Raw genomic sequence first — 18583 nt, forward strand, 5'->3', positions numbered from 1 at the left:
ACAAAAAAACTTGCAGTCACTGTCTGCAGGATATTAATATCCCATACACAAAATCTAAATTTAGAAACACATTTATTTTAATAATTAAAGGGATAGGAAAGTCAAAATTAAACTTGCATGATTCAGATAGGGCATGTCATTTGAAGACACTTTTAAATTCACTTCTATTTTCAAATGTGCTTCGTTATCTTAGTATCCCTTGCTAAAAAATGAATACGCACTTATCATACACTAGTGGGAGCTGCTGCTAATTGGTTCCTGCACACAATTGTCTCTTCTGATTGGCTAAATAGATATTTTCAGCTTCCTGTCAGTAGCGCAATACTGTCCCTTCAGTAATGGAACACAAAAGAAAGAAGAAAATTTGATTATAGAATTAAATTGGAAAGTTGTTTAAAATTGTATGTTCTATCTGAATCATAAAAGAACATTTTGGGGTTTACTATCCCTTTAACTATAACACCAAGATTACGAGTTTTGCGCTAAACAGGGTGCGAAACTAACGCCAAAAAAGTTGCGTTATTTCACTCTCCATATCTCCATAGTGCTGCCATTACGAGTTACTGAAAAGCCTCCTTGTGCGTGCGATATGGTGGCGTTAAGCTCCATACCGCACAAAATCCAAGGGCTGCTTTGACGTGCTTGAGCACGCTTTCTCCCATAGACCTCAATGGGGAGAGAGTGTAAGAAAAAAAACTAACACCTGAAGTGCGGAATGAAAAATCTCCGTAACGCAACCCCATTAATGTCTATGGGGAAAATACTACCACCTAGTGGAGAAAACAACATATATTCACCAAATATCTGGTCATTTCACTGTTATGCTTTATCCCTACTACAAGACATAATAAGTGACATCTAAAAAAAAAAGAACTATATTGTATTCAGGAGAGATATTAACTCTGAGCAGAACAGTACAACTAAATCAACCTAAATACTGTACTAGAATTAAATCTGCTCATGAAGGAATCCTAACTACATATGGAAAATATATTCTCTGTAGTGGCTGAATAAAAATGTCACCGTCAACTTAAATATTGTCCTGGTCTTGAACAGAGACTATAGAGTTAAACCTAAGGAGGGCAGATATAACCATTTATGTTACCATAACATTACGAATGTTAAACTATATAATAAAGTCTAATCAGGGCTAAGAAAGCTGGCACAGTAAAGCACTTTCTAACAGACCCAGCTGAAGTAAAAGAGCAGGTATTGCTCTATGTGATACCAACTAGCCCAGATTTATACACCTAAGCCATAATGAACCCAGAGAAAACTAAACTAAAATCCCTCAAAAGCAAAAACCATACATTTACAGCACCATAAATCATGAAATAACAGACAGTACAGTATAAATGACAAGAAATACCATCCTCTATCCAACTCCCGCTCTCTTCAGAGCCATAATAGGGATAGTCTGACTCCTGAGCTTCCCTGCCAGCTGCAGCATAGAGTTTCTGTGAGAGCCTCCGACATTAGTAAGCTTTCCCTTAGCTTCACTAAGACGCATCTTGCTGCTTTGGAAGCAGGCTCCCCCCCCCCCTCCTGCAATATTACTTTTTAATAAAGTGTTATACTGCATATTTACTGTAAATATTTCACATTCCAATGTTCTGAACATAGGAGAATATGTTCTATGTATTTTAAATAGATATTCCTATATTGGAAAGTGAAATATTCATATTTTCATGTCGGGTTAGCGTACGTAAGAATATGTGATCAGGTTTGTGTGCAAGTAGGGTGTTTTTTTCCACCACATTTTTTTTGCTCCATTGACTTTTAGGAGGGAATAGGTTATTGGGCTTGATAGTCTAAGTTTGGCTTTTTCCGCGCGTTGGGTTAGCACACAAGTAAAAACGTTTTGCTTGACTTCCGGTGGGCGGCATTCCAAGATGGCCACTAACCTATGTAGCTCCGTATAAGCTGTTACCCATTAAGTTGCTTGGTGGTCATAATTACAGCCATCCGTTCTGCCCTTGACAATATTTGTGTCTGGGAACTTTCTAGGATCAAGGATTTCCATCCCTTGGCTACCGGGAAGCAATTTCTACTGACAGAAGCCGGCTGATGCTGTGGCGGGACCTAGCGCGGCCACTTTGTATATAGTTTTTCATTGTTCATATCTCTATATCTTCTTATATACCTTGACAGAATGGAACATATTACTGCTAGCCTAGCTGAACTGTTCGCACCTTTATTTGACTCCCTATCTGCATCACTAGGGGAACTTTTAAGCGAGGTTCAACTGTACAAGAAATCACAGGGCTTGAAACAGGCCCCTGTTGATGCAGCACTCTTTCACACCCTAATACTAACGGACACAGGATCTGTTAATGCTCCAACAAGCTTTATCCCCACGCTTATTACACCTGACTACGGGAAGCTAAAAGGGATGGGTGGAAATCTGAACCTTCCCTGCCCCGCTGTACATAATATCTGCCTTGTAAGCTATAGGGTGAATGAGACACAAGAGTTGCCTTTGAACATGGAGCCGTACACTTTAAAGATATCCGCGGGCCATGCCGACTCGCTTCCCTACATAAGCAATGTAGTGGGATCCAAGGCTCAAAAAGTATATATGGCGCAGGAGTTAGAATTAGAAAGCAACCGTGTGACATATTCCACTTCAGGGCATCTGATATTGTGCCGGCAAAGTGAAATGATCGTTGGTTCTGGCTTCTTGCGGGTTAAGAGACACAGGAGAGGTGTCGGTTAAGTGGACACGTTCTGGATCTAGTGGGCTGATTAAAACGGCCTCATTATTATAACAAAACACTTCTGTTGCAAGGCTAATTTACAGATTCGCTGCACTCTAACGGTAATGCTGATGACAAAGCTTTACCATGTTATGGATTTCCTAAATGTACTCTTCAGATTGATTCTTAGCCATAGCCCCGTTGGCTATTTGTTTTATTTTGTTTTATTGTTTTGAGGGAATGTTCTCACTCTCTTACATGAACTGGAGGAAGCCAACCTGATCTCTACAGAGCCGACACTGGAGAAGAAAAAAACAGTGAGAGAGGACCATATACTCACTGCAACTCCCTGTGGAAAAATTCAGCCACGCTTCGGTGTCGCCTCTCTGCGTGGTGGTAGCCATTTAATCTCCGGGAACGGAACCAGGGAAGACAGCGATACCGCGCAGACCGGGGATAATAAAAAGGTGCGAGTACTGCACCAAAGAGAAACTTCGGTTGTTCCCATCACCAAGAGTTGTCTTGCTAGCTGGGGAAGGAGAGAGACTATGCCGAAAGGACATCTGCATTGTTACCATCTACCCGCAAATGCAGGCTACCAAACTGGGCATCGGATGAACTTTACCAGGCACGCTATCTGTTTTAGGAGTGTTTGCTCAAATAACTATTTTTGCCCACATATCCACTGTTAAGCTGTAAATTCCAGGTTGTTGTTTCGTTTTTTTTTTTTTTTTCCTCGCTTTACCCTCCTCAATACGATCGAGGCATGATACATTGTGCTTGCTTAATTTGTTTAATATGATTCTAACACTCTTAGCCTCTCACCCTAATCCTCTGCCTATATATTAATGCAGATAGAAATGTATTGTTTTTCACAGTGAACTATCAGATTTGCTGCAGACAGAGTAAACAACCTGACAGATTTGCTTAGAAGCAATTCATGTAAGTCTCCCTATTAGGCGGCACTTACACACTATACACTCTAGTTTGCTAAACTTAGCCTGCACACATGTAGAGTATCACTCAAGAGACTCCGTTTCATGAACTAGTACTTTTCATTAGGTGTCCTAAGTGACCCAGCTTGTTACCTTACCCCTTTCCCCTAAAATTCCCTACTCTGACTTAAATTCTTTCCCAGGGGGCCCTAAAGAGGCCTCTACTCTCCATTGAGGGAAATCTTTGTATTAGATGTTATAACATACCTTAAGGGGATTATCTTAAGGCCATTCCATTTCCTATCCCCTATATGGTGTCTTATCAGAGCAACTGAGCCCACAAGTGACCTCATTGGAGTATAGGGGATCATAGCTCAGATGTTTCAGAGACTATACATAAAAAATGAGGTATCACTGTTATAATATTATTTGTGTGCTAAATGGTTCATGAAATGTCGTGGATACCCGCAAGGTTATTTTATTTTGTTGACCAATTGCCATGTCTATTGTCACCTGTTACTTGATAATATTTGAAACTAAAATTGTACTCTCCACTTATATTTTATGTTATGTCAATAGCATACCTATATTGCACAGTTTGCTTATCTGGAAGGAGAAACAAGAAAGAAACATAGCCTAACTCAGCCCCTTCTCTGTAAAACCGTCCTCAACATCTATGAGACTAACACTGAACATGATATTGTTGTTTTGTTTGTTCTGTTTTGTTTTGTCTGTTCGTTTGTTGTTGTAAAAATGAGACACATTGGTTCTGTCCCCTGGACCTATAAACTACTTCTTATCTATGTGGATTCATTCCTCTATGTGAATACAGGCTTAATTTCAGAAGAATAATGTAGAGAACATCTTGTATGGGTATATTCTCACGGATGAAATGTGTTTATCTTTATGTCATTTAACTTCTGAATTCGCTCCTGTGATCTGTGAAACACACCGCTGTATTGTAGACCTGGCTGGGGGAACCAATTGTATAACTGTATACTGTATTTTTCATGTCTCTCAATAAAAAGAAATTTAAAAAAAAAAAACGTTTTGCTTTCAACTTGTAATACGAGGGCAACTCCACGGGTGCAAAAATCTTACTTCTAGTGGAGTTAATACTCAAGTGGGAGCATTAAATACTTCTAATATCTTGGTCACACTGAAGAGTGCAACGTATTAGGTATTAGAAGTAAACCCATTCAGTACAGTGGGAACAGTTTGCGCATTTGTAGCAGCTGCAGAATTACAATGTTAAAAAAACTGTTCTTTTAAAAATGTGATGTACATAGTGCAAAGTTTAAAAAAATGCACTATTGTACACAAAAAAACTTGCAGTCACTGTCTGCAGGATATTAATATCCCATACACAAAATCTAAATTTAGAAACACATTTATTTTAATAATTAAAGGGATAGGAAAGTCAAAATTAAACTTGCATGATTCAGATAGGGCATGTCATTTGAAGACACTTTTAAATTCACTTCTATTTTCAAATGTGCTTCGTTATCTTAGTATCCCTTGCTAAAAAATGAATACGCACTTATCATACACTAGTGGGAGCTGCTGCTAATTGGTTCCTGCACACAATTGTCTCTTCTGATTGGCTAAATAGATATTTTCAGCTTCCTGTCAGTAGCGCAATACTGTCCCTTCAGTAATGGAACACAAAAGAAAGAAGAAAATTTGATTATAGAATTAAATTGGAAAGTTGTTTAAAATTGTATGTTCTATCTGAATGATAAAAGAACATTTTGGGGTTTACTATCCCTTTATCTATAACACCAAGATTACGAGTTTTGCGCTAAACAGGGTGCGAAACTAACGCCAAAAAAGTTGCGTTATTTCACTCTCCATAGTGCTGCCATTACGAGTTACTGAAAAGCCTCCTTGTGCGTGCGATATGGTGGCGTTAAGCTCCATACCGCACAAAATCCAAGGGCTGCTTTGACGTGCTTGAGCACGCTTTCTCCCATAGACCTCAATGGGGAGAGAGTGTAAGAAAAAAAACTAACACCTGAAGTGCGGAATGAAAAATCTCCGTAACGCAACCCCATTAATGTCTATGGGGAAAAAAAGTTACATTTAAACCTAATACCCTAACATAAACCCCAAGTCTAAACACCTCTAATCTGCCACCCCGACATTGCAACGCCTAAATAAAGTTATTAACCCCTAATCTGCCGCTCCCGACATCGCCAACACCAATAAACGTTTTTAACCCCTATTCCGCCACTCCCCAGCATCACCGACACTATAATAAAGTTATTAACCCCTATTTTGCCGCTCCCCGTCATCGCCGACACTATAATAAAGCTATTAACCCCTAATCCGCCACTCCCCGACATCGCCAACACTATAATAAAGCTATTAACCATTAAACCTCCGGCCTCCCACATTGTCGCTACTAAATAAACCTATTAACCCCTAATCCGCTGGCCCCCAGCATCGCAAAGCACTAAATTAAACTATTAACCCCTAAACCTAACACCCCCTTAACTTTAAATTAAAAATTAAAATATATATTTAAATAAATAAAAACTTACCTGTGAAAAAAAAACTATAAAAAAACCTAACCTTACTATTCTAATAAAATAAAAAAATACTACCAATTAAAAAATCTAAATTACAAATTTAAAAAAACCTTAAACTGCGAAATAAATAAAAAATTACAAGAAAAAATCACTAAATTACGAAAAATAAAAAACACTAAGCTTACAAAAATAATAAACGAAATGATCAAAAATAAAAATAATTACACCTAATCTAATAGCCCTATAAAAATAAAAAAGCCCCCCAAAATAAAAACACCCCCTAGCCTACAATAAACTACCAATAGCCCTTAAAAGGGCCTTTTGTAGGGCATTTAGCTCTTTTTCAAATTGCCCAAACCCTAATCTGAAAAAAAAAAACATCCCAAAATAAAAAAAATACCTAACACTAACCCCAAAATATCTACTCACGGCTCCTGAAGTATAGACATCCATTTCCATCCAGGCAGCGAGAAATATTCATCCAGGCAGCAATATCTTCATCCATCATGGGGGCGTCTTCTATCTTCATCAGGATAAAGATAGAAGATGTCGCTACCTGGATGGAGATGGATGTCCAGACTTCAGGAACCGTGAGTAGATATTCTGGGGTTAGTGTTAGGTATTTTTTTTATTTTTTGGTGTGTTTTTTTTTTCAGATTAGGGTTTGGGCAATTTGAAAAAGAGCTAAATGCCCTTTTAAGGGCAATTAAAAAGAGCTGAATGCCTTTTTAAGGGCAATGCCCATACAAATCCCCCTTTAGTGGCAATGGGTAACTTAGGTTTTTTTTAGAGTTAGGTTTTTTTTATTTTGGGGGGTTGGTTGGGTGGGGGGTTTTACTGTTGGTGGGACTTTTACAGGTAAAAAGAGCTGTTAAACTTAGAGCAATGCCCTACAAAAAGGCCCTTTTAAGGGCTATTGGTAGCTATTGTAGGCTAGGGGTGTTTTTATTGGGGGGGGGGGGGGCTTTTTTTAGGGCTATTAGATTAGGTGTAATTTTTTTATTTGTGATAATTTAGTTTATTATTTTTTGTAATCATAGTGTTTTTTTATTTTTCGTAATTTAGTGTACATTTTTTTGTTAGTTTATTTTAAATTTGTAATTTAGATTTTTTAAATGGTAGTATTTTTTTATTTTATTAGAATAGTAAGGTTAGGTTAATGTATAGTTTTAACGGTAGGTTTATTTTTATTTCACAGGTAAGTTTTTATTTATTTAAATATAGTTATATTGTAATTTTAATTTAAAGTTAGGGGGGTGTTAGGTTTAGGGGTTAATATTTTAATTTAGTGTTTTGCAATGTGGGGTGCCGGCAGTTTAGGGGTTAATAGGTTTATTTAGTTGCGGAGATGTGGGAGGTCTGAAGTTTAGGGGTTAATACCTTTATTATAGTGTCGGCGATGTCGGGGAGCGATGGATTAGGGGTTAATAGCTTTATTATAGTGTCGGTGATGTCGGGGAATGGCGGATTAGGGGTTAATACTTTTATTATAGTGTTGCCGATTTCGGGGGCGGCAGATTAGGGGCTAATAAATGTATTTAATAGTCGCAATGTGGGTGGGCGGCGGATTAGGGGTTAATAAGTTTAATATAGTGTTTGCGATGCGGGAGAGCGGTGGTCTAAGGGTTAGGGCTAGATTTATCAAGCTGAGGCATATACGCGCCCCTGTCCGCCACAGCTCGCCTCTGGTGGGGTGAATATTTTGCCCTTGTGTGCAATCCCGTCCCCTGCCCGGGCGTGATTGGCTGTGCTTGGGCAGGGGGCGGGATTGCACACAAGGGCAAAATAGCGCTCGTGTGCAATGGTAAATTCCTCCGGGGAAATTCGCCCCGCCAGAGACGAGCTGTGGCGGACAGAGGCGCGTATACGTCAATCTCCCCGATCGGACTAGACCGCAGAGATTGAATTTCGCCACCTTAGAGGTGGCGAAAGGTTAGGAAAGCAGCGGTCTGATGACTGCTGCTTTTTAAAATTACGGCGAGCAGGTTCTCTTGTGAGAACCTGCAGCTGTATAGGCTCAAAGGCTGGTGAAAGTCTTTTATAAATCGACACCTATATAGGTAGTTTATGGGTGTTAGTGTACTTTGTAACATTTTAGATGAGTTTTGTGAAACATTTTTGTTACACAAAACTCATAACTAGGGATGGTCGAATGTTTTGCAACATTCGAAAAATGAAACGAATTTGAACACTCTTTTACATAACATTCTAATATTCGATTTTCAAATGTTCGTTTCGAATTTTACGATTACATTCGAAAATATTCGTTTTTAAAAATTAGAATTTATATATTTTTAATAGTATTTCTAATGCTTTCTTTAAATGCAATATTCAAATAATTCGAATTTATATATTTGTAATAGTATTTCTATAATGCTTTATTTAAATGTAATATTCTAATTATGCAATATTCGATCGAAATAGAAACATTCAAATTGATATATGTGAATCTATTATGTATGAATTTACTAGATTCCCTACCACATGAACTATTGAACTTCTGAATAGTATTTGTTAAATAGAATGTTAAATTCTAAATTTCGAATTTGGACATTCGATCTAATTATAAACATTCAAATTCAAAAGTGACATTCGAAAACTGTAAAAAGCATTCGATTATAGAATTTTTAAGAACATTCGTTTGTATCAACACTCGGATTTGTAATTCGAATTTCGGTAATAACATTCGTTCTAACATTCGAATTCGGAAATTTACACATTCGCCCATCCCTACTCATAACTACTGTTCTCAGATGGCGGTATGGATCGTGTCGGTATAGGCTGTAACGTAAGCATTTTAGCCTCACCGCACAACCTGTAATACCGGCGCTATGAAATCCCACACAAAAACGTCATTGTGTGGAATGGATGTTGCGTTACAGGCTAAAATGCTTGCGGTATAGCAATACCGACAAAACTCGTAATAGTGCGTTACTGCCATTACGCTGAAATTGCAATTTTTCAGCATAAAAGCCATAATGCGAAACTCGTAATCTACCTGTAAGTTAAAATACATAGGGCTCCATTTATAAAGCTGCTTATGCAGCTTTGTATCGCTTTTGGTGCTGACTCACATGAGTGAGCCTGCAGCCAATAGTTAGGCAGCAGAAGTCATCATTGTGCAATGTTAAATGCAGGCAGTGAGTCTATATACAGAGTCATAACATTGTACTGCCAGCTCTGATTCAACAAAGTCTGAGAAACTGCATGGGACATATTATAACCTGAGCATTATCTCTTCTTTTTTTTATAAAATTTCTGTTTTTAATGCATTTATTAAAGGTTTGTACCTTATATATAATACATACCACCGGTGGTTCATAGCATTTTATATATGTGTATATTTTATTTTATCTTCACGTTCATATTAAATTGTGTTTTCTAGATACTGTCTGCATTTATCCATATATTGATCACAATTCATATATCTATTGTGCTATTGTAGCATTTGATCTATTTAACTTAGACTATAGATTTTACTTGTACAGCTGACAATTGTGATTGGTGGCTTGGCGCTTCTTTATTTTTTTCCTTCTTTTGCATTATATTGAGGTTTTCACCCCATTGTAAAGAGTAGTAACACTGTACTTAGTTATAGGGTTTCGCTTCATTATTTTTATACTGAGTCTTGTCCGTCCGCCTGTTGTTAAATGGGTTCCCTAATATTTTACAGTAGAAAACCTATTTATATATAAAACAAGATATATGTGCATGCACAATATACTCACAATTCCCTAGCTTATATGGGTTTATTATTATTTTTTTTTGTGGTTTATTAACAATAATCATGGAAAACATAGAGAATATATAGGTGTTCCATGAGAGGAACCTGTATAACAATGAGGAAACTTCACAGGTATGGTCCAATGAGCTAAACATGCATGCTAGCTTAGGTGAACATTTCTACGCATACATGTCTTGCCACCCTTTCAGTGGCAAGAGAAGCAATGTTTTACTAGCTGTATACTCCATTTCTGGGATTATACTTCCTTTTATTCAGGTTATTTAAAGTATGACAGTTTATGTCATTTTAGGGATCATTTGTAGTTTATCTGTATAAGGTATACACCAATACACTTTGTGTCCAGCGTCCTAATTGAAACTTTACAATTAAGTAAACATGGCACATATTATAGGATACACATTGGCCTCTAGTTATCAACGTGTCTACTTACCTGCCATCACCGGCCCCAATACGCCCGCCTAAGCTCGCCTACCATCGCCGCCCCGGACCTGAAAAATCTCGCCAAAGTTATCAATAAATCTGTCAAAAAGCCGTGCACCAAGTACGGAGCGATGAGCAGCGGACTGTGATAGTTATCACTCATCCGATCTTGCTGCTCTTCGGCTTTTTTACAGCTTTATTGACAAGCTGTCACTAAGCACCCACACTAACTATACTGTTCTACCCCCTATACCGGCGCCCCCGGAGCCCCCCGCAACTAAATAAAGTTATTAACCCCTAAACCGCCTCTCCTAGACCCCGCCGCAACTCTTATAAATGTGTTAACCCCTAAACCGCCGCTCCCGGACCCCGCCGCCACCTACATAATACCTAGTAACCCCTATCCTGCCCCCCCTATACCGCCGCCACCTATAATAAATGTATTAACCCCTATCCTGCCGATCCCGTACCCGCAACTAAATAAATTGTTTAACCCCTAATCCCGGACCCCGCCGCCACCTATATTAAATTTATTAACCCCTAATCTGCCCCCCCTACACCGTCGCCACCTATAATAAATGTATTAACCCCTATCCTGCCCCCCTACACCGCCGCAACTATAATAAAATTATTAACCCAAAAACCTAAGTCTAACCCTAACACCCCCCCTAACTTAAATATTAACCCCTTAATGACTAAAGCACTTTTCCTTTTTCTGACCGTTTGGGACCAAGGCTATTTTTACATTTTTGCGGTGTTGTGTTTAGCTGTAATTTTCCTCTTACTCATTTACTGTACCCACACATATTATATACCGTTTTTCTCGCCATTAAATGGACTTTCTAAAGATACCATTATTTTCATCATATCTTATAATTTACTATAAAATTTTTTATAAAATATGAGGAAAAAATTGAAAAAAAACCATACTTTTTCTAACTTTGACCCCCAAAATCTATTACACATCTACAACCACCAAAAAACACATATGCTAAATAGTTTCTATATTTTGTCCTGAGTTTAGAAATACCCAATGTTTACATGTTCTTTGCTTTTTTTGCAAGTTATAGGGCCATAAATACAAGTAGCACTTTGCTATTTCCAAACCACTTTTTTTCAAAATGAGCGCTAGTTACATTGGAACACTGATATCTTTCAGGAATCCCTGAATATCCATTGACATGTATATATATTTTTTTAGAAGACATCCCAAAGTATTGATCTAGGCCCATTTTCGTATATTTCATGCCACCATTTCACCGCCAAATGCGATCAAATAAAAAAATTTTTTCACTTTTTCACAAATTTTTTCACAAACTTTAGGTTTCTAACTGAAATTATTTACAAACAACTTATGCAATTATAGCATAAATGGTTGTAAATGCTTCTCTGGGATCCCCTTTGTTCATAAATAGCAGACATATATTGCTTTGGCTTTGCTTTTTGGTAATTAGAAGGCTGCTAAATGCCACTGCGCACCACACGTGTATTATGCCCAGCAGTGCAGGGGTTAATTAGGAAGCTTGTAGGGTTAATTTTAGATTTAGTGCAGTGTAGTAGACAACCCAAAGTATTGATCTAGGCCCATTTTGGTATATTTCATGCCACCATTTCACCGCCAAATGCAATCAAATAAAAAAAATTGTTCCCTTTTTCACAAACTTTTTTACAAACTTTAGGTTTCTCCCTGAAATTATATACAAACAGCTTGTGCAATTATGGCACAAATGGTTGTAGATTCTTCTCTGGGATCCCCTTTGTTTAGAAATAGCAGACATATATGGCTTTGGCGTTGCTTTTTGGCAATTAGAAGTCCGCTAAATGCCGCTGCGCATCACACGTGTATTATGGCTAGCAGTGAAGGGGTTAATTAGGTAGCTTGTAGGGATCTTGCAGGGTTCATTTTAGCTTTAGGGTAGATATCAGCCTCCCACCTGAAACATCAGACCCCCTGATCCCTCCCAAACAGCTCTCTTCCCTCCCCCACCCCACAATTGTCCCCACCATCTTAAGTACTGGCAGAAAGTCTGCCAGTACTAAAAAAAAGGTATATTTGTGTTTTTGTGTGTTTTTATTTTAGCATATTTACATATGCTGCTGTGTAGGATCCCCCTTAGCCCCCAACCTCACTGATTCCCCACCAAACAGCTCTCTCACCCCCCCTCTACCTTAATGGGCGCCATCTTGGGTACTGGCAGGTCTGCCAGTACCCAGTTTAGAAAACAAATGTGCCTTTTTTCATTTATTTTTTAAATTTTCTGTAGTGTAGCTCCCCCCCCCCCTAAAGATCAACCCCCCACCCCTCCAGATCCCTTAGATCCCTTTCTCCAACTTCGATCTCCTTTTTTATTTTTCTGTAGTGTAGCAGTTCCCACCCGCTCCCGCCCCATGCACGCTCCCGCCCGCCACCCCCCCGTGCACGTGCACGCGCCTGCGCGTGCCCCAGTCGGTCCCGCCCCCGATCCTGCCCCCCTCCACATCACATGGCCCATCGATGGCCAACCACCCGCCTCCCATGTCAGCTCCCACCCACCAACGATACCGGCCATCGATGTCCGGTGCAGAGAGGGCCACAGAGTGGCTCTCTCGGCATCGGATGGCCATGCAGGGTTATTGCAGGATGCCTCCATATCGAGGCATCACTGCAATAACCGGAAAGCAGCTGGAAGCGAGCAGGATCGCTTCCAGCTGCTTTCCACACCGAAGACGTGCAGGGTACGTCCTTGGTCGTTAACTGACATTCTTTAGAGGATGTGCACGTCCTTGGTCATTAAGGGGTTAATTAAATACATCTAAATATTATAACTCTTATTAACTAAATTAATCCTATTTAAAACTAAATACTTACCTTTAAAATAAACCCTAATATAGCTACAATATAAATAATAATTATATTGTAGCTATCTTAGGATTTATTTTTATTTTACAGGCAAATTTATTTTAACTAGGTACAATAGCTATTAAATAGTTATTAACTATTTAATAGCTACCTAGTTAAAATAAAGAGAAATTTACCTGTAAAATAAAAACTAACCTAAGTTACAATTACACCTATCACTACACTATCATTAAATAAATTATTCCTATTTAAAACTAAATACTTACCTGTAAAATAAACCCTAAGATAGCTACAATGTAATTAATAATTACATTGTAGCTATTTTAGGATTTATATTTATTTTACAGGCAACTTTGTATTTATTTTAGCTAGTTAGAATAGTTATTAAATAGTTATTAACTATTTAATAACTACCTAGCTAAAAGAAATACAAATTTACCTGTAAAATAAATCCTAAGCTAAGTTACAATTAAACGCTACACTATCATTAAATTAATAAAATAAATTACCTACAAATAACTACAATTAAATACAATTAAATAAACTAACTAAAGTACAAAAAATAAAAAAACTAAGCTACAAAAAATAAAAAAATAAGTTACAAACATTTAAAAAATATTACAACAATTTTAAGCTACTTACACCTAATCTAAGCCCCCTAATAAAATAACAAAGCCCCCAAAATAAAAAATGCCCTACCCTATTCTACATTAAAAAGTTAACAGCTCTATTACCTTACCAGCCCTTAAAAGGGCCTTTTGCGGGGCATGCCCCAAAGAATTCAGCTCTTTTGCCTGTAAAAAAAAAAATACAACCCCCCCACATTAAAACCCACCACCCACATACCCCTAATCTAATCCAAACCCCCCTTAAATAAACCTAACACTACCCCCCTGAAGATCATCCTACCTTTAGCCGTCTTCAGCCAGCCGACCACCGATGGAACAGAAGAGGAGATCCGCAGCGGCCAAAGTCTTCATCCAAGGGGCGCTGAAGAAGTCTTCCATCTGACTGAAGTCATCATCCAAGGGGCGCTGAAGAAGTCTTCCATCCGATTGAAGTCATCATCCAGGCGGCGTCTTCAATCTTCATCCATCCGGAGCGGAGCCATCTTCAGACGAGCCGACGCGGAGCCATCTTCTTCCACCGACAACTGAACGACGAATGACGGTTCCTTTAAGTGACGTCATCCAAGATGGCGTCCCTCGAATTCCGATTGGCTGATAGGATTCTATCAGCCAATCGGAATTTAGGGAGGAAAAATCTGATTGGCTGATTAAATCAGCCAATCAGATTGAAATTCAATCGGATTGGCTGATTCAATCAGCCAATCAGATTGAGCTCGCATTCTATTGGCTGTTCCGATCAGCCAATAGAATGCAAGCTCAATCTGATTGGCTGATTGGATCAGCCAATCCGATTGAACTTCAATCTGATTGGCTGATTTAATCAGCCAATCAGATTTTTCCTACCTTAATTCCGATTGGCTGATAGAATCCTATCAGCCAATCGGAATTTGAGGGACGCCATCTTGGATGACGTCACTTAAAGGAACCGTCATTCGTCGTTCAGTCGTCGGTGGAAGAAGATGGCTCCGCGTCGGCTTGTCTGAAGATGGCTCTGCTCCGCTCCGGATGGATGAAGATTGAAGACGCCGCCTGGATGATGACTTCAATCGAATGGAAGACTTCTTCAGCACCCCTTGGATGATGACTTCAGTCGGATGGAAGACTTCTTCAGCGCCCCTTGGATGAAGACTTCGGCTGCTGCGGATCTCCTCTTCTGTTCCATCGGTGGTCGGCTGGCTAAAGATGGCTAAAGGTAGGATGATCTTCAGGGGGGTAGTGTTATAGTGTTAGGTTTATTTAAGGGGGGTTTGGGTTAGATTAGGGGTATGTGGGTGGTGGGTTTTAATGTTGGGGGGGTTGTATTTTTTTTTGCAGGCAAAAGAGCTGAATTCTTTGGGGCATGCCCCGCAAAAGGCCCTTTTAAGGGCTGGTAAGGTAATAGAGCTGTTAACTTTTTCATGTAGAATAGGGTAGGGCATTTTTTTATTTTGGGGGGCTTTGTTATTTTATTAGGGGGCTTAGATTAGGTGTAAGTAGCTTAAAATTGTTGTAATATTCTTTAAATGTTTGTAACTTATTTTTTTTATTTTTTGTAACTTAGTTTTTTTTATTTTTTGTACTTTAGTTAGTTTAATTAATTGTATTTCATTGTAGTTATTTGTAGGTAATTTATTTTATTAATTTAATGATAGTGTAGTGTTAGGTTTAATTGTAACTTAGCTTAGGATTTATTTTACAGGTAAATTTGTATTTCTTTTAGCTAGGTAGTTATTAAATAGTTAATAGCTATTTAATAACTATTCTAACTAGCTAAAATAAATACAAAGTTACCTGTAAAATAAATATAAATCCTAAGATAGCTACAATGTAATTATTAATTACATTGTAGCTATCTTAGGGTTTATTTTACAGGTAAGTATTTAGTTTTAAATAGGAATAATTTATTTAATGATAGTGTAGTGTTAGGTGTAATTGTAACTTAGGTTAGTTTTTATTTTACAGGTAAATTTGTCTTTATTTTAACTAGGTAGCTATTAAAGAGTTAATAACTATTTAATAGCTATTGTACCTATTTAAAATAAATTGAAATTTGCCTGTAAAATAAAAATAAATCCTAAAATAGCTACAATATAATTATTATTTATATTGTAGCTATATTAGGGTTTATTTTAAAGGTAAGTATTTAGTTTTAAATAGGATTAATTTAGTTAATAAGAGTTATACTATTTAGATGTATTTAATTCATATTTAAGTTAGGGGGGTGTTAGGGTTAGGGTTAGACTTAGGTTTAGGGGTTAATAATTTTATTATAGTTGCGGCGGTGTAGGGGGGGGCAGGATAGGGTTTAATAAATTTATTATTGGTGGCGACGGTGTAGGGGGGCAGATTAGGGGTTAATACATTTAAAATAGGTGACGGCGGGGTCCGGGAGCGGCGGTTTAGGGGTTAATCAGTTTATTAGAGTGGCGGTGGGCTCTGGGAGCGGCTGTTTAGGGGTTAACATATTTATTATAGTGGCGGCGGGGTCCGGGAGCGGCGGTTTAGGGGTTAATCAGTTTATTAGAGTGGTGGTGGGCTCCGTGAGCGGTGGTTTAGGGGGTAATACATTTATTTAGTTGCGGCGGTGTAGGGGGGGACAGATTAGGGGTGTTTAGACTCGGGGTACATGTTAGGGTGTTAGGTGTAGACATCTCCCATAGGAATCAATGGGATATCTGGCAGCAGCGAACATGAACTTTCGCTATGGTCAGACTCCCATTGATTCCTATAGGAATTGAAAACCAGGTATGCTGGGCCGGAAAAGTGCCGAGCGTACCTGCTAATTTTTTTATAACTAGCAAAAGTAGTCAGATTGTGCCGAACTTGTGTGCGGAACATCTGGAGTGACGTAAGAATCGATCTGTGTCGGACCGAGTCCGGCGGATCGAAGCTTACGTCACTAAATTCTACTTTTGCCGGTGTGTAGGGCTTGATAACTAAGGCGAATCAGCCTCGGCACAAATACGCTGCGGAATTGCAGCGTATTTGAGGTTGACGGCTTGATAACTAGATGCCTATGTGTCCATGTCAATTATTTACACTTCTCATATGATGTTACACATACAGGATTAATTCCTCAATGCAATGTATGATCGCTCACTTATACACCTACCTACAACTAGTGATACCCTATTTTTAATATTTCTTTACTTTATTTTTATTTTTAATTAATAAATAATATGTTACATTTTAATTAATACTGGTTCTAGTGTTTGCCTTCAATAAATGTGTTTAGTTAGGCTCTCAAATGCCAGTGTACCATATGATATCTCTTTTTCTCTCTTTTTTTTCTCAGAGATAAGCAATTGCAAGAAATACATACTGCATTTACAGTAAAACTTGGTTTGCATACAGATTATTTGAACTACTACAAAACATGAACCATTTTTATATTTACAAAGAGCACATTACATGTTTGTTGTGTAAATAAGTTTTGAAAATATGTCCCCTCCATATTACTGATATTACTGGCAATATGCTTGGAATGTTCCGAGGCAGTAAGCCCTATACTTTCCTATGGAAGGCCAATCACCATTCATCTTTTCGCCTGGCAGGAGCTTTGCAAGACTGTGTTACATCTGAAATAAACATTCTTGGTTGACCAGGCGATCTTTTGAACAATTTTTTGATACCAGTGCAGGATAATGTGCGCTGATATCACAAGATAGCCGCAATGCTAACGCAAGCTCGCGTTTGCATTGCTAGGAAGCATTGCACTCACAAGAGCGCTCTTCCATAGGCTCCTAGAACTTCAGCACCAGGGAAGGGTGTAAGTCTTGCAGCGATGGCAGCAATAAAATATTTATGTATATGCTGATATCAGTGGCGTAGCATGGGTTGTCAGCGCCCAGGGCAAGGCAAGTATGGGAGCTGATTGGGGGTAAGTATTGAAACACCTAGATCTTGGCTAACTTAAAGGGACATGAAACCCGAACATTTTCTTTCATGATTCAGATAGAGAATACAATTTCAAACATCTTTCCAATTTACTTCTATTATTTAATTTGCTTCTTACTCTTGTTATCCTTTGCTGAAATGTTTATCTAGGCAAGTTCATGTGCAGCAGAGAACCTAGGTCTTACCTGTTGATTGGTGGCTACATATATAAACTGATTGTCATTTGCTCACCCATGTGTTCAGTTAGAAACCAGTAGTGCATTGCTGTTCCTTCAACAAATGATACCAAGAGAATGAAACAGATTAGATAATAGAAGTAAATTAGAAAGTTGTTTAAAATTGTATTCTCTATCTCAATCATGAAAGAACATTTTTTGGGCTTCATGTCCCTTTAAGTCTGAGACACCCCCAAGACCGTTTGAAGGCAATCACCTGATCTTTCACATATTTTTAACAAAATAAAATAAACAAACCTACACTTGCCCACACGATTTGCAGGCTGGACGTCTCTAGGCATTTATAACAGGTCATCAAAAAGGTATAGGGACCCCATGACCCCTTGTCTTAAAGACCCTCTTTAAAATAAAATCCCTATAGAGGCTTTTATAACCAGGTGTTCGTTGTGGCTATAGTGCATTTATTTAAAAAGAGTTTATTTGGAACCCCTATGTGCTCTTCAAAATATATGGATAACCCTTTCTTCTCTTGACTATAAAGTTCAGAAAGAAAAAAAAAACTCTATTTTTTATAACTTTGTTTATTAAAATGTTAATAAAAATATACATTCTCCCCATATTTTGTTGCAGAGTGATACATCATGATATATACATTAAATAATGGTATAATTTGAATCTGCGGGGGTTTCTCACTGAAAAAAAGACCTTTAGTGGGACTTAAAGGGACACTGAACCC

This window comes from Bombina bombina, chromosome 1, assembly GCF_027579735.1.
Source record: "Bombina bombina isolate aBomBom1 chromosome 1, aBomBom1.pri, whole genome shotgun sequence".
NCBI lineage: Eukaryota > Metazoa > Chordata > Amphibia > Anura > Bombinatoridae > Bombina > Bombina bombina.